Raw genomic sequence first — 17,179 nt, forward strand, 5'->3', positions numbered from 1 at the left:
GAAAATAACCCGCTGAAATGGGCCCTTTAGTAAAAATAGGTAAAGCAAGTTCACAGGACATTTTAACTTGGAGTTGGCCACTGTGGAGAGTTGGAATCCTGGATATGGGTTACCGTGTAACCCCGTCCATTTTTGAGGGAAGATTGGAGGGTCCCAAGGGGGCTTCCTTTCCTTCATTAAAAAAAAGTTTTTATTAATGTATAGTACATGTTAAAAGGTGCACTTTTCACAGGCTCAACGGTATTGTGCAAAATGAAGCATCCTTAAGATCAAGGCACAGAACATTAGCAGCTTCCCAGAAGACTTCCTCATATCCTCCCTTTGGAGAGGGCAGGGTAGTAGCTTCACCCAACATAGACTTTTTGCTTATATTTGCACTTTATAACAATCAAATTATATGGAATTTACTCTGTTGTCTGACTTCTTTCACTTGACATTATGTTAAAGAGATGCAAACTGTCTATGGTTATAGTTTGTTCTTTTCTTTCTGTAAAGAATTATGCTGTATGAATTTATCTAAATTTATTAATTATACTACTGATAGACATTTGGGTAATTCTCAGGTTTGAGACATTATAAATAATGCTGCTAGGAATATTATAGTAGATGTCTTTGGTGAAAGTATATACACATTTTTTGTTGGGTATACATTGGAAACAGACATACGTAAATACATACGTGTTCAACTTCTGCAGATATTGCGAAATGGTTTTTCAAAGTAGATGACCTAATTTTCACTCTATTAATTTTCTTTTGCTACTTGTAACAAATTACCATAAACTAAGTGACTTAAAACAACACGAATTTATTGTTTTAAAGTTTTGGAGGTCAGATGTCCTAACTGTTTGCCTTTTCCAGTTTTTAGAAGCTGACTACATTTTTTTGCTTGTGGCCCCTTCTCTGACTTCCAATCTCAATCTCTCTCTCTCTCTCAACTCTGCTGCTCTTGTCACATGTCCTTTTCTCCCTCTGCTTCCTTCTCTCCCTTTGATCCTCTTTGCCTCACTTTTATAAAGACCTTTGGTATATTGGGCTCACTCAGATAATCCACAATAATCTCCCATCTGAAGATCCTTAATTTAATCACATATGCAAAGTTCCTTTGTGATATAAGGTAACATATTCATAGATTCCAGAGACAAGGATGTGAAACTCTTTGGGGGCCATTATTCACTCTACTACACCTATCAGCAGGGTATTGAAACCTGCTATGTTGAATGGGTAGAGAGAAGCTGGACTGGAAAAAAAAAAAAAAAAAAAAAAAAAAAGGGAAAGAGAAAAGGATAATGAAGCCCTGAGCTTCAATTCACCTGGAGGATTACCTCTCTTGCCCTAAGGGCTGTGCCAGGACTGGTAGGCAGGAAAGGGTGCCTGATGCTGGAAAATTACCTCTGACCAATATGATCCTGACCCCACCAAAAGGTCTGGGGCCCAGGGCTTTCATAAAGAGAATGAGAGCCCAGGTCGATTTTGTCTTGGGCACCCTGCCAAGTGAAATGTTAGGGAAGGATTGGTAACAGCAAGAAAACAATGGTGAACAGATCACATTATGCCCTGTGGGTAAGGTCCTATGGTCAGCAGACAGTGACCCACCCCATCCATGTCACTGTCCATCCAACAAGCTCTGGGACTGATTCTTTTCAGGGTTGATGGTGGAATTATGGAGTAAGGTGAGAATGCAATGGGATGGCAGAGGCTGCCAATCTAGGCAGGCATGCCCATGCCTTCATTGTAACTTAAATGTTAAAGGATGATGGAGGGCTTTAACCCTCTAGACTTAAGGATGGGGACATATAGTTTCTTTCTTTTTAAAAAGATTTCATTTAGGGACGCCTGTGTGGCTCAGTTGGTTAAGCGGCTGCCTTCGGCTCGGGTCGTGATCCCAGCATCCTGGGATGGAGACCCACATCGGGCTCCCTGCTCAGTGGGGAGCCTGCTTCTCCCTCTGCCTCTGCCTGCCATTCTGTCTGCCTGTGCTCACTCTCTCTGGCAAATAAATAAAATATTTTTTAAAATTTCATTTAGTTATTTGGGAGCGAGAGAACAAATGGTAGGGAGGGGCAGAGGGAAAGGGAGCGAGAAACAGACTCCCTGCTGAGCAGGAAGCCTGACACCAGGCTCAATCCCAGGACGCAGACATCATGACCTGAGCAGAAGGCAGATGTTTGACCAACTGAGCCACACAGGTGCCCCAAGGACATGTAGTTTCTCTTTCCTTCTGGCCTCATTTTGGTTCAACAACCACACCCTTGAAGGAGCTAGGACAGATGTTATCCCTGTTTTACCAACAAGAGCACCAGGGCTCCAAGCAGCTTTCTGATTTGCTCAAGGAGCCTTAGGAATGGGGCTAGAGCACAGCAATCTTTGTAGCTCTGGTTTCCTTAGTGCTGTCCCATCTAGCTGGTGTGTGAGACCCACTGACACCTGTAGTCATGGGAGCTGAGAGGCAGAGCTGACCCTACAGGCACAAACCAAATTGGACACATCCTACTTTGTGGGTGATATAGTGGGATTACCTGGTTTTATGCCAACAAGAATATGTTTTGGTGGGGTTTTAGGAATAAGTAAAGGTAGGTGCTTGTGTTTGATAAGCATCTTGATCAGAAATCCTTCCACCAATTTTCTGCCTTCCAGAAATAAGCTGAACATTGATCTATTGATGGAACCCCTCCATTTCCCTTCAAAATTATGGTTTACACTACAAGTCATTTACAAATTCAGATCTCAAGACAGAGAGGAGATGTGTGATTAGTCATTTTGAATTTAAAATCCCTTGATTATCATCCTCTTAGTCATAATCATCATTAATAAATGCTCTCCTGTCTTGAATAGCTTCTCCCTAACCTGGCCTTTTCAACTTCCCTTCTACCCCAGCCCCTTAGGTTTCTCTGCCTTTACCACTTACTTAAGTTGTTCCGAGTCCCCAAGGACAGTGTCAAATCGTTGGAATCTCCTTTTACCTCACCCATCTCAAATTTGGGTTGATGGCTTCCTGGGAAGACTGCTCTACTGTCACCCTGGGACCTTGTTCTGTGATTCTCCTGGATGGACCCCATTTTATAGGTCCTGTTTCTTCCTCTCTCTTAATTCACTTCCTCTATTTATGGATAATCTCTCTCTCCAGTAACTTCCTAAAAAGGGTATGTGGAAGGTAAATTTGGAGTCCTTGCTTACCTGAAAATGTCTTTATTCTACCCTAACACTGTTTGATTGCTTATGTGAGTATAAAATTCTAAGACGAAAATAATCATCCTTCAGAAATCTGAAGGCATTCCTTCTTTATTCTCTAGATCCCAGAGTAACTGAGAGAAAATCTGAAGCCATTCTGATTCCTGATCTTTTATTTGGGACACTCCTACCCCTCCTCTCACTCCTCTTTTTGGAAACATGTAAGATTTACTGTTTTTCTACAGTGCTCCAAAATTTCACTATTATTTGTGTTCATCTGGGTTTGTTTATTTATTTAAAAGATTTATTTATTTATCTGAGAGAGATCATGTGAGTGCAAAGGGAGCTCGGCAGAGGGAGAGGGGGAGAATCTCAAGCGGACTCCTCGCTGAGCCAGAATCTGGGCTCAACCCCGAGATCATGACCTGAGTGGCATTCAGAGTGTTAACTGACCGAGCTGCCCAGGCGCCCAAGGCTGGGTTTGTCTTTCTCTAATCTTTTCGGCACTTAGTAAGCCCTTCACATCTGGAAACTCATGTATTTCAGTTCTGGGAAATTTTCTTGGAAAGCAGTGATTAAAGAGTGCGGTGAACAACATGTAGATTTGTCGGAGTGGTGTAAGCACTTGATATTTTAACTTTGAAGACACAACACAGAAGATGTAGTTATGATTGTTGAAGAGACTAACGTTTTATGAATCTCAGTGATGTAAAGTATAGAAGGCAGAGCTGGGGGACGCCTGGGTGGCTCAGTTGGTTAAGCAGCTGCCTTCGGCTCGGGTCATGATCCCAGGGTCCTGGGATCAAGTCCCACATCGGGCTCCTTGCTTGGCAGGGAGCCTGCTTCTCCCTCTGCCTCTGCCTGCCTCTTTGTCTGCCTGTGCTCGCTTGCTCTCTCTCCCTCTGTCTCTTACAAATAAGTAAATAAAATCTTAAAAGAAGGCAGAGCTGGGGGTTCAGAGAAGGAAAGGGAGTGAAAGGAGAGTGGGGTCTGTGATAGCCTCATGTTACAAAATAGGGAGTGACGGTGAAAAGATGCTATCCACATCTGACTGACTAGAAACGACAGATGTAACTACTGGAGACGCTGGACTAGTGACATGATTGTCATGGGAAGCAGTGGTTAGGGATGCTGTAATACTAAGGCCTAATACTAATACTAAGGCTTTAATACTATTTAAAATTAAATACTAGTTTAATACTTCATTAATACTAAACTAAGGTTTGGGGGAAGGAGTGACCCATGAGGGGAGAAGTGCAGAGGGAGCAGCATTTAAACAGGCAACTCTTCTTGACTGCTTTTTCTGCCTCTTTTTCCACAAATCCCATCTAATATCTTTCTTTAAAGAAAAAACAATTTTAAAAAAATTTTATTTATTTATTTGACAGAGAGAGACACAGTGAGAGAGGGAACTCAAGCAGGGATCCCCTGAGCAGGGAGCCTGACCTGGGGCTCCATCCCAGGACCTGAGCTGAAGGCAGATGCTTAACAACTATGCCACCCAGGCGCCTCAAGAAAAAACAATGTTTGAGGTAAAATTCACTCAACAAAATAAACTTTTAAAATGAACTAATTTGGGGTGCCTGGGTGGCTCAGTGGGTTAAGCCGCTGCCTTCGGCTCAGGTCATGATCTCAGAGTCCTGGGATCGAGTCCCGCATCGGGCTCTCTGCTCAGCAGAGAGCCTGCTTCCCTCTCTCTCTCTCTGCCTGCCTCTCCATCTACTTGTGATTTCTCTCTGTCAAATAAATAAATAAAATCTTTAAAAAAAAATAAATAAAATAAAATGAACTAATTTAGGGGCGCCTGGATGGCTCAGTGAGTTAAGCCCCTGCCTTCGGCTCATGTCATGATCTCAGGGTCCTGGGATCAAGCCCTGAGTCAGGCTCTCTGCTCAGCAGGGATCCTGCTTCCTCTTCTCTCTCTCTTTGCCAGCGTCTCTGCCTACTGGCGATCTCTATCTGTCAAATAAATAAAATAAAATAAAATCTTAAAAAAAAAAAAAACAATTCAGAAGTTTCAGAGATGGTTTTTGAAGAGAGCTTTAAGTGGTGTGCCCCAGAACAGTTTTGGCAGACTGGGGACAATGGGTGACCCCACTGAGTGGGTTTGGGAGAGCTCCAGACCCTCCAGCTTCTGGAACCCACTGGGCCTGGCTTGGTGGGCAAGGGAGGCTCTGCCCTGGTCCTTGGGGGGCAGTGGGCGGGGCTATCTCCTTGCTTCCCCTGTCAATGGCCCTGATATTCTCATCCATTCAGGAAAATATTTAGTTTCAGCGCTAGAGATGCAGATACATTTTTCAAGGACTTTTTCATGTGAGAAAAGATCCAAATACAATGAATATTATCTTTTAGGGATGCTTCTCTGTAGGACAGGAAAAGCTATAGGAAAACATTAAACAGTAAGCTCCTTGTCACACTGAGAGAAACAGCCTGTTTTATTCCCTATATTCATCATTTTCTTCCCCCCTGCTTTCTTTCCAGTCATTTTTTCATGTCTCCCTCTTTCTCCATACTGTCCTAGCATAAAGGGAAGCCCCCTGGCTGAGCTTTTCCCCAATATTTTCTAAACCATAACAGCTTAGTGTAGGGATGGATTGCTTGCTATTTCCAAGCTTGCCAGTATTTTTCTGATTCATCTTTGGAATCAGAAAGAAGATTGCTTTCCTGTTCTGGGAAGGAAAAAAAAAAAATACTTCTGATGTGCTTGAAAGATCGTGAGGGCTAACACCTTCATTTTTTTTTTTTTTTTTAGATTTTATTTATTTATTTGACAGAGAGAGACACAGCAAGAGAGAGAGAGAACACAAGAGAGAGAGAGAGAACACAAGCAGGGGGACGTGGGAGAGGGAGAAGCTCCTGCTGAGCAGGGAGCCCGATGTAGGGCTCCATCCCAGGACCCTGGGATCATGCATGACCTAAGCTGAAGGCAGATGCTTAACTACTAAGCCACCCAGGTGCCTCTAACATCTCTATTTAATAGTCTGTGCTTAAAATCTATAAACCTTAGATTTCGATGTGCTCAGTCTCAAAACCCCGAGCTGTCCACAGAAGTCTCCCACACTGTGTGTTTCCTTATAGGAGGAAAGTTGCCTTAAATACTAGTTTTGGGGGTGCCTGCCTGGGTAGCTCAGTGGGTTAAGCCTCTGCCTTCAGCTCAGGTAATGATCTCAGGGTCCTGGGATGGAGTCCCACATCGGACTCTCTGCTTGGCAGGGAGAGCCTGCTTCCTCCTCTCTCTCTCTGCCTGCCTCTCTGCCTACTTGTGATCTCTCTCTGTCAAATAAATAAATAAAATCTTAAAAAAAAAACAAAAACAAAACTAGGGTGCCTGATAAAAAAATTTAGGATGCCTGGATGGTTTGGTCGGTTAAGTATCTGCCTTCTGCTCAGGTCCTGAACCAGAGTCCTGGGATTGAACCCCACATTGGGCTCCCGGCTCAGTGGGGAGCCTGCTTCTCCTTCTTCTTCTGACACACCCTCCCCTACTCATGCTCTCTCTCTCTCTCACTCCCTATCTCAAAAAAATAAATAAAATCTTAAAAGAGAGAAAGAGAGAGAGAATAGTTTCATGATATACTGGAGAACAATAGAATCTGTTTTGTGTGCAACCCTTTGTCCCTCAACAGCAATCCTTAGGCCAGGCAATCTTTTCCCTCGTGGTAGGAGCTGATCCTCTGTATTTGCTCTATATCCTAGCAGAGGAACATGTAAATGGCTCTTTTGGATTGAAGACTGAGTCCTTCAGAGTTGAGAGGCCAATTGTTTTTCATTCCCTCTGCATACTGGCTTCTGTGATATTATGAAAAGGCTAGAATTTTCTAAAATTTAGGAGATACCTGTGAGTCTTTCCTTGAATTTTGTAAATAGCTTAGCAAATACAACTGCAGGGATGGCAGTGAAACAGGGCTACCCAGTTTAAGTGGGTAGATCCAAATCCTCTGCTGGAATTCTGAATTTCAAGACCACGAAGAAGGACTGTGCATTATGATGAGAAAGATTGTCCTTGTTGAGGGTAGACCGGCGCTGGGGCCTGAAATATAGAGAAAATGAGTGTTGGATTCTGAGAAGAAGATACAGGGCCTGATGGAGAGGCCTAAAGGAGAGGCCAGTCGGGGTACCCCTAAAAAGAAGTAATTGACCTGTGGACTTTGGGGCAGTCAGGAACAGGATCTAGTTTTAAGTGTCAGTGAAGATGGCTTTGGGCCCAATTCAAATGGGGGTCTCTCTCTCTCTCTCTCTATCTATCTATATATATATATACACACACACACATACATATATATTCATTCACAGATCAAAGAAATCCATGGCTGGTGCAGCTGATTCTTTCCAACTTCCTGTTCAGCCATCCTCACTTTTCATCTCATGGTCACAAAATGGCTGCTTGACTTCCAGGCATCTTGTCCACATTCCAAAGCTGAAGTAGGCTAAGGGTCAAAGGGCAAAATGTACACCATCTGTATCTCTCCTGTTTTGTTTTTGTTGTTGTTATTGTTGTTATTTGTTTGTTTTAGCAAAACAATAGTTTTCTTTGGTGCCTAACCCCAAACTGGATCATATGGCTACCTCCGCTTGTCAGGGAAGCAAGATCTTTTTTTACAGAGTTCACTGAAATTACAATAAAATCAAGGTTCTGTTGGTAAAACGGGCAGACTAACAGAAGTTTCTATCTGTGACCCTGAACAAATGACTTAACCTCTCTGTTTCCTGGTTTTCTCATCTGTAAACTGGAAATTGGACCATGACTGTGCCTGTCTTGGAGAATTACTGTGAAGATTAAATGAGTCAATTTCCATAAATCACACAAAACTCTATAAAAGTGTTGGTGATTGATTGATCAAGGGGAGAGTGGGCAGTCAGTAGGGCCTACCATTGACCATGGCTGTTCTGCATGGTACTTCTCTTCTGCCAGAACAGCCGTTTGAACATTACAACCTGGTATTAGCTTTTCTTCAGGGATTAAGGGAAGGGCTGCTGCCCTCACTTGGCAGAGGTGCTGGGCAGCAGTCTGGGAAAGCATTGTAAGGTGATCTGTAGAGAGTGGGCCAGGGGCTAACCTCCTTAAAGGAACAAAGCACAACTACAAGAGCAGTAGCAGAGCAGCCCCTGGCATAGAGCTGCCTTTCCCAGCCTCCCTTGCAGCCATTGTGGCCACGTGACCAAGCTTCTGCCAACAGTGAATGAAGGGCAGGGCAGTGCATGGAAGGGAAAATCCCCGGCTTTTGCCTTCTACTCCTTCTCTGACCCAGTGGCGGTGCTGGAGCTCCTCTGTGAAGATGGCAAACGTGCCAGGAAGCCTGGATCTCTGAATGTGCAATACTTAGCCACACATAGGCTTGGACCACCTACCCTGGACGCTTATATGAGAAACAAAGAAACTTCTATTTTTGTTTGAGCCACTGCCTTTGGGACTTATTCATTCCAGCCTTTTACCTCAACTAATACAATGACTATCATCATTTAAAACACTGAAGCTATTTAGGAAATGATAATAGTAACATAGGCTACCTGTAGGGAGAGGAAACTGAGGTGGAGGAGGGGTCGTAGGAGGAAGTGTCCTTTTGTGTTTACTCCTAGAATTGCTGAAATTTGAACCCTATAAATGTAATACTTACTCAAAAATTTAAAATAAAAAATTTCTGAGGTGGAGGAGGGGTCGTAGGAGGAAGTGTCCTTTTGTGTTTACTCCTAGAATTGCTGAAATTTGAACCCTATAAATGTAATACTTACTCAAAAATTTAAAATAAAAAATTTCAACTCTACCTCAATTAAAAAACCTTAAAATGGAAATTATTCAGTTAAGGAGAAAGGTTGATCTGTGGTAGAAGTTTGTCTGATTGGCGCTCAACCAGCACTTGACTGCCTTATCTACGAATTCTATGAACTGGGGAGAGGAGAAAGGGGATGGATAAAGCTGGCAGAATGGAGCAGCCAGGTGAATCCCTGAGGGGAAGGCAGAGCTGCGGCACTCAGCCTGTCTCTGCCCAGGAGTACTCATCTGCATGCCAGCAGTCAGACTCCTCAACCCCCAATTAGACTGTGCATGCAGGAGATGGTTCCTGCATGCAGATTGATGTCACATCCATTTCCTGAGCATCCTAGGTGCCAAGATGGTATCTTTTAATAGGAGGCGCTCCAAGAGACTTGTCCTGAATTTTTGGTTGGATGAGCAAGGTGACATTTTATGCCAACTGAAGGAGAATTTAGTTTTCATCTTCCTAACTTGGGTTGATATTTCCTGCTGCCTGTATTTTATGGTGCTATGAAAGAATGATTTATTGTTTTCCTATTGATGATTTCCAACAAAGCTCCCATTTCAGAGACAAAAGGGAAAAGGCAGTGTAATATTGAGTGATTTTCTCCTTAGGGGCAAAATAGGAGTGTCTTTTTTTGTTTCCTTTTTAAAATATTTTATTCTGGGACGCCTGCGTGGCTCAGTTGGTTAGGCAGCTGCCTTCGGCTCGGGTCATGATCCCAGCGTCCTGGGATCAAGTCCCACATCGGGCTCCTTGCTTGGCGAGGAGCCTGCTTCTCCCTCTGCCTCTGCCTGCCATTCTGTCTGCCTGTGCTCGCTCTCTCTCCCTCTCTCTCTCTGATAAATAAATAAAATCTTTAAAAAAATAAAAATAAATAAATAAATAAAATATTTTATTCATTTACTTGAGAGAGAGAGAGAACATGAGAAGGGGGAGGGTTAGAGGGAGAAGCAGACTCCCTGCTGAGCAGGGAGTGGGATCCTGGGACTCCATGATCATGACCTGAGCCAAAAGGAATTGCTTAATCAACTGAGCCACCCAGGAGATTCCTATTTAATGTGCAGCTAAGAAGGGCATTGTGTGATTGATAGTTCAGTTTCCTCAAAATCTAATGAATATTTGAAATTACTATTTTATTCTTGGCTTTCTATTTTCTTTTACCATACAATGGCTCCTTTTATAAGCTCTGCTCCTGGGAAAACACAGATGGCATTTCCCCCTCCCAGGTGCCCTTGAACTCCATGTATTTCTCCCAGGAGAGTTTGTCAGTTGAAATATTTGGTAAATTAGTAACAGAAAAAAGGAATCAAATAGCTTCAGAAACCACTTTTTTTTTTTTTTTTAAAGATTTTATTTATTTATTTGAGAGAGAGAGACAGTGAGAGAGAGCATGAGCGAGGAGAAGGTCAGAGGGAGAAGCAGACTCCCCATGGAGCTGGGAGCCTGATGTGGGATTCGATCCTGGGACTCCGGGATCATGACCTGAGCCGAAGGCAGTCGTCCAACCAACTGAGCCACCCAGGCATCCCCAGAAACCACTTTTTAATAGTTTGAAAGTGAGAACGTTGAAAGAACCAATGCATTGTTGTTACCAGTTCAATTCCCTCAGTTTAATCACCCCCTTTAGTTCTCAGTTGCCCACCAGACGGAGCTCTGTGCTGGTCCCTGAGGGTCCCTCAGACAGTTGATACAGGCGCTCCTAGCCTTACTGCCCAGCATTCGCTCCGGGATTCATCCAGACCTGTACCAAGACTGAGTGCTGCTGGTTCCTGGGGGGACATAGCCCATGACCTACCCCTCAGGTGCCACCTTGTCATGAAGTAACCTCCTTCCATCAGCCAGACGCTGCAACCACAGCTGGTGGATTTGGATGCCTGTCGCGTAAACTTAGTGGCACAGAGCTAGTCTTAACCATCTTTGCTGCCCTGCAGCCTCTGGCCTGGCACCAGCGCATAGTAGGTGCTTAGGAACATGAATTACACTGAGAGGCATAAGAAATGAAACAAGGCCAGATTCTTCTCCGCCAAAAATGTGCTCTCTGATAGGGCTGGCACACCATAGCCTGCGGGCCAAACCTACCTGCTGCCTTTATTGCAAGGCTCATGAACTAAGAATGCCTCATGTTTTTAAATGGTTGGAAACAATTAAAAGAATATGAAATCATGACATTTGAAAATGAGGTGAAATTTACATTTCAGCATTCATGAATCAAGTTGTATTGGAACCCAGCCACACCTTTAGTTTACATCTTGGTTGTTGCCGCCTTCCTAGTTTTACGGCAGAGTGGAGTCGTGGCGATCATATGGCCCGCCAAATGTGAAATAATTCACTGTCACTTTTCAGGAAGTTTGCCAACCCTGCTCTATAGACTAAGGTCTTCAGTTATACATAAACAATGAATCTTGGAACACTACATTAAAAAGTAATGATGTATTATGTGGTGACTAACATAAAACAATAAAAAAATGGAAATATTTGTTTTTGCTCTTTTTCAAATCCACAGCTGTGCAAGGAGCATAAATGGCTATTATTTCCCCATTTAAAAAATACTGTTTACTTGGGTGCCTGGATGTCTCAGTCGGTTAAGCATCGACTCTTGGTTTTGACTCAGGTCATGATCTCAGGGTTGTGGGTTGGAACCCCGCATCAAGCCCTGGGTTGGGCTCCTTGCTTAACACGGAGTGTTTGTCCCTTCCCTCCACCCCCCACACCTGTGTGCACACACTCTGTCTCATAACTAAATAAAAAAAAATATATAGCATTTACTATTTTGGAATTTTCTGAGCAAGAACCCTATGTATGATAAGCCAGAAGTATTCAGTTCCTGCCACCCTCAAGAACATTCAGCAGAGGTACCATTCAGTACCTCAAATAAGTACCTGTGCTGTGCAGGTGGGGGGTGGCTCTCTGGAGATATGCTGATGAGCAGGATTAACATAGTCCTTACCCTTGTGTTGCTAATGCTAATGTGGAGAAAATTAAACAGTCAATAACACAAAATATGATCATTGTTTTGATAGAGAAGGGACTCAGAGAACAGAAGGTAAGAATACTTTAGCTTGTCTAGGTAACATCAGGGAAGGCTTCTCAGAGGAGGTGACATTTCCAGTGAGACCTGGAGGACAAGTAGGTATCATATTAGTGAAGAGTCTTTTACATGGAAAGAGACAAGCTTCCATCTTATTTAAGCTACTGTTATTCAAGCCTTTTTTATATGCATCCAAACTTGTATCATAATGAATACATTCCTTTTTTTTTTTTTTTTTTTTTTTTTTTTTTTTTTTTTAAAGATTTTATTTATTAATTTGACAGAGAGAAATCACAAGTAGACGGAGAGGCAGCCAGAGAGAGAGAGGGAAGCAGGCTCCCTGCTGAGCAGAGAGCCCGATGCGGGACTCGATCCCAGGACCCTGAGATCATGACCTGAGCCGAAGGCAGCGGCTTAACCCACTGAGCCACCCAGGCGCCCCGAATACATTCCTTTTTTAAAAAGTTTTTATTTTTATGTAATCTCTACACCCAACATGGGGCTCAAGCTCACAATCCTGAGATCAAGAGTTGCACACTCTACTGATGGAGCCAGCCAGGTGCCCCCATTCTGTGTACCACTGTAGACACTTCCTTAAGCAATTGGAAGGACACACTTCTCCTGTGGGACTAGGAGTCCAAACCACTATATGACCCAGTACAGGGAGGAGCTTTGCATTCCAGGATAGAGGACTCTGGGTTGCTGGCTGCTTGGTTCTCTTTAAGGGAGGCTTTCTTTGGTCGACCCCTGAATATCTTAAAAACATAACAAAACTAGAAGGCCTCTTATGTGAGGATGCCTCTGCAGTTTGTCAGACAAGTTCCTCTCTGAACTTAACATTTATTCTAGAAGATTGTCTCAATCTCTGAGCTCCTTGACAAAATTCTCTTTTCTTCTCTCTTCTAAATTTCGCTTCCACGTTGGCCATGGAAGGGGTCCTACTTAATGGCCAGCAACCTGGTGGGAATCTGCATGCCACTTCTGTTTCAGGGTGGAAAAATTGTTTCTGAGGCTTAAGGGACTTGTTTTGGAATGAGGCTGACAGGACTTACCTCTGGTGTCTCTTCCAACATCTGTCACCTAAATTCCAACTAATTCAGACATCCCAGCCGATCTCAAAAACAAGGACAATGCAAAGTCTTAGGGAAATTAACATCATCTCTTTGAAGAACTTTACTAGGACTAAATACCAGATATTACTTTTTACTCTAAAAATCAGTGACAGCTTGTGCTCTGAATGAAGATGTGCTTTTTTCTTCCAGTGGCTCATTATTCATTTCAGATACTCACTTTGTCTTCCAGAGGAGTCAAGTAAATATGAAAAGTCAGCCCAATAAATTGGTCAGTATCCTGATGAATATGTTTTCATTAACTGGACCAACCACTGATTCATATAAATCGATGAAGAGATGAAATAATGCTGGAATAATCGATCAGCTATAAACCTTTCCAGAATATAATTAACCTCTTACAGATGCTTCCAGGATGTGTTGACTTTGTGATCACAAGTGAGAAAACTGTGTAGTGAACATTTGTCATTTTTGGTTGTCCAGCATCTAAACACTCTTTCTATTTTCATGAGTGCAAGATGAATAGAGGTCAGGATCAGGCTTCCTACTCTGGAAGCTGGAGAGGAGCAGATAATCCAGGTTTGGACTCATTGGTCCCATGTATGGATACGTGACCAAGGCTCATCCAAACAGAGGCTTTTCCCCAAGACTTTGGCCCTTCAGGAAGTGGTAATGAGGCCAGAGACAGTCAAAGAGCATTCAAGTGGCTGGACGGAATTAAGACATCTGTGGGTGGTGTGACAAATGTTGGGGGCTGGTGATACCAGAACCAGCACCCTACATGCACTGAACCTCTGGTGGAAACTTGACTGTGCCATGAGTTCCTGTTTCCAAGTCTAATTCTCCAGTTTCCCTGAAATTGACATACCCAATGTCTTTCCAATAAATTTCTTTTTTGTGTAAGTTAGCCAATGTTGGTTTTATTATTCCAAACTGGCTGTTTCATACGCTATGTGAAAATAGGATATGTGATATTTTTCTGTACCTGGTCCATTTCTAGACCAGGAAGAATTAATTTTAAAACTACAGTTACATTAAGGGTCCAACTGACAGGAAAGCATATATTTTACAAAGAATGTTGAGTTGTAACATGTTTGTTCAGTGCACTTAATTGCTACTCATTCTTTGAAAGGACAAAGGACCAATCAGAGACAGGCCACAGTCTCCGAGAGCCTGACAGAAAGGCGGTGGTGTTTTAGGATTCAAAGGGCCCTTTGAAACCATCTCATCCAAACCCTTTATTTTACAAATAAGAAAATTGAGGTTCAGGCTGGCTAAATGATTAACCCCAAATTGCATAGGCAATTATGGAAGAACAGGGATTGTAATCAGACACCCACTCCTAGAGAATTGTTTTATTTGGCAGGAAAGACAGGCAGGGTGAAGAAGGGAGTGGCAAAGACAGGTATCTCGTTTGCAGAACTGGGATCAGAGAGTGTCTGTTTGGTTCCAAGGCAGAACTGGGATCAGAGAGTGTCTGTTTGGTTCCAAGTCACAGAATCAGAGCTTGGGGTCAGAGTGTTACCACACAGAAAGGCTGGCTGGGGGTTGAGATGTTGCTGGAATGCAGGGTTGGCTAAGAACAGGTTAGTCTCAACGCTAGAGCCAAGCCTGAATTTTTCTCATCCCTGAGATGTGTGGACAATTAGCTTAAGTGTTTTAACACCTTTTTTTTTTTTTTTTTAACCCTGTAGGAAATGGTTGCTTTCTGAAACTCTCATGAATCCAACTTTGATACCCTCTTTTTCTGGTTTGATATTGACATGCCTAGTAGAATCTCATTGCAGATGGACTTCTCACTGGTTGGTGACACTATCTAGTTGATAGGTAGAATTATCCCTTCAGTTTGAGATATTTGCTTTACTTTGTTGGGCAGATATTTGTTATATGACACTTCCCCCCCAAATTAACTAATTAATTATTTAGAAGGATGGAATTTGACTCCTTTAGGCTTGACAATCAACATTTTAAAATAAATCTGCTTTGGGGCCCCTGGGTGGCTCAGTCAGTTGAGCATCTGCCTTTGGCTCAGGTCATGATCCCAGGGTCCTGGGATTGAGTTTCACCTCCAGCTCTCTGCTCGGTGGGGAATCTGTTTCTCCCTCTCCCTCTAACCTTCCCCCCACTCTTGTTCTCTCTCTGTCTTTCTCAAGTAAATGGATGAATAGAATCTTTTTTTAAAAGTGGGTTTTATAAAAAAAAAAAAAAGTAATACATAAGCCGCTTTCTTGAGCATCACTACCATACAGCATGCTTTCATGTCACATTATTGACAGATTAATTGTTTCCAAAGCACTGTTGTATTTCAGGATAACTCATCTCTTCTGTATGCTATTGCCACTTAAAGTTGCTTTTTGTTTACCATTTGATACACGCCCAATATAGATCTACTTCCTCTTTTTTAAAGTCACATTGCTGGATGAGCAAAGGATCTGCAACCCAAGCTGGTGACTTTGTTGGGAACAGGGGTCTCCAAGAACAGAGAAGACTAGAGAATCTGGGCAAGACTGGGACAACCTTAGTGGGAGAAGTCCAACACAAGCTTTGCCAGGATGGAGAGCTGAGAAAAGAGTTGTTCTTATAAGGCTGAAGTCATAGACAGCTCCTACTTAACAAATATGCAGAAGGAAGAAAGAAAACTAAGGAGTGAACACCTGGTTAATACACTACATTTAAAAAAAATTTTTTTAAACTTTGAAAATATTTGGTGAGCATTTTTACAATGTAAAATAGTAGTGTGATGAAAACAAGTAATTGTTATATTCTACATTAACATAATGTTTAGGTGATGATAACTAATCATGGTACAATAGGGTTCTTTGATGGCTGATGGATTTAAGTCAGGGGTGTTCCATTTCTTAAAGAATGAGGAGGTTAAGAATGAGAACATTAACTAAGAATTACTATCACTTTCGGTTTTGCTTTCAACTCAAAGGAAAGAATTTTATTTATTTTTTTTTAAGATTTATTTATTTATTTGAGAGAGAGGACGAGTGGGAGGGGTAGAGGGAAAGGGAGAGAGAATCTCTAGCAGACTCCATGCTGAGCGCAGAGCCTGATGTGAGGCTTGATCTTAGATTCCCCGATCCTGAGATCATGACCTGAGCCAAAACCAAGAGTCAGTCGCTCGACCAACTGCGTCACCCAGGTGCCTCTCAAGGGAAATAATTTTAAAGCACAAGCATGCAGTGTTAAAATTAATTATGAAGCCTCATACAAATGTCATACAGTCCATATCTTCAAATTCTGTGGAAAGCTATCTGTGTGTCACGGCTCCCTGGAAAAGAAAGCTCCTTTTCTTTTTGGGCAGAACCCCTTTCTTGTGGATGAATTCTTAGTGTTCCTTGATCCCAGTTAAGGCTGATTATGGTGGGGCGTCTGAGTAGTGCAGTCAGTTAGCTGGTTTCCGCTTTGGTTTTGGCTCAGGTTGTAATCTCAGGGTTGTGAGATCAAGCCCCACCAAGGGCTCTGTGCTTAGCTCAGAGTCTGCTTAAGACCGTCATCCCTCTCCCTGCCCCTTCCGCTTATCTGCTCTCTCTCTCTCTCTCAAATAAACAAATAAATCTTAAAAAATAATAATAAAAAAAGCCCTCTCCTTTCTCTCTGCCCTTCCCATCTGCACTCTCTCTCTCCAAATAAATTAATTAATTAAAAAAATCGATTATGTTTGTGACTAGGTAAGAGAGTTCACCCAGGTATTCTGCGCCGTTTTCAAGATCTTATGCAAGGTAAGACAGTGACTGAATTCTAATGTGAGAAGACCGGGAAGACGTTCCTAGGATTCTAATAGGTTCCAGTTTGCCATCTTGACCAGCATTCGGTAATGCATTTATCAGCGTGGATGGAGTTGCCCCTGGGCAGGTCATTTCTTAGAAGCAGACTGGGCACATTCATTCCTCCGAGCTCTTGCTTGCACATTTTGTCCTTTCCTGCCTCCTCTTCTCCACTGCACTTTTCTAAATCTTGTAGCTCCTTGCCAATGCAGCTCACCTCCTCTGTGGGGACTTTGCTGACTATCTCAGCATACCCCTTTCGTGTGCTCCTATAATACTTGTAAGTAGCAGTCATTTGATCCTCACTTTGTATGCAGACTTCTCTTTATGTGCCTTCTCGGCAAAATGCTAATCTCTAACATCCAGGGTCCTATCTCCCATCTC

Source organism: Mustela lutreola, chromosome 5 (assembly GCF_030435805.1).
Source record: "Mustela lutreola isolate mMusLut2 chromosome 5, mMusLut2.pri, whole genome shotgun sequence".
Lineage (NCBI taxonomy): Eukaryota > Metazoa > Chordata > Mammalia > Carnivora > Mustelidae > Mustela > Mustela lutreola.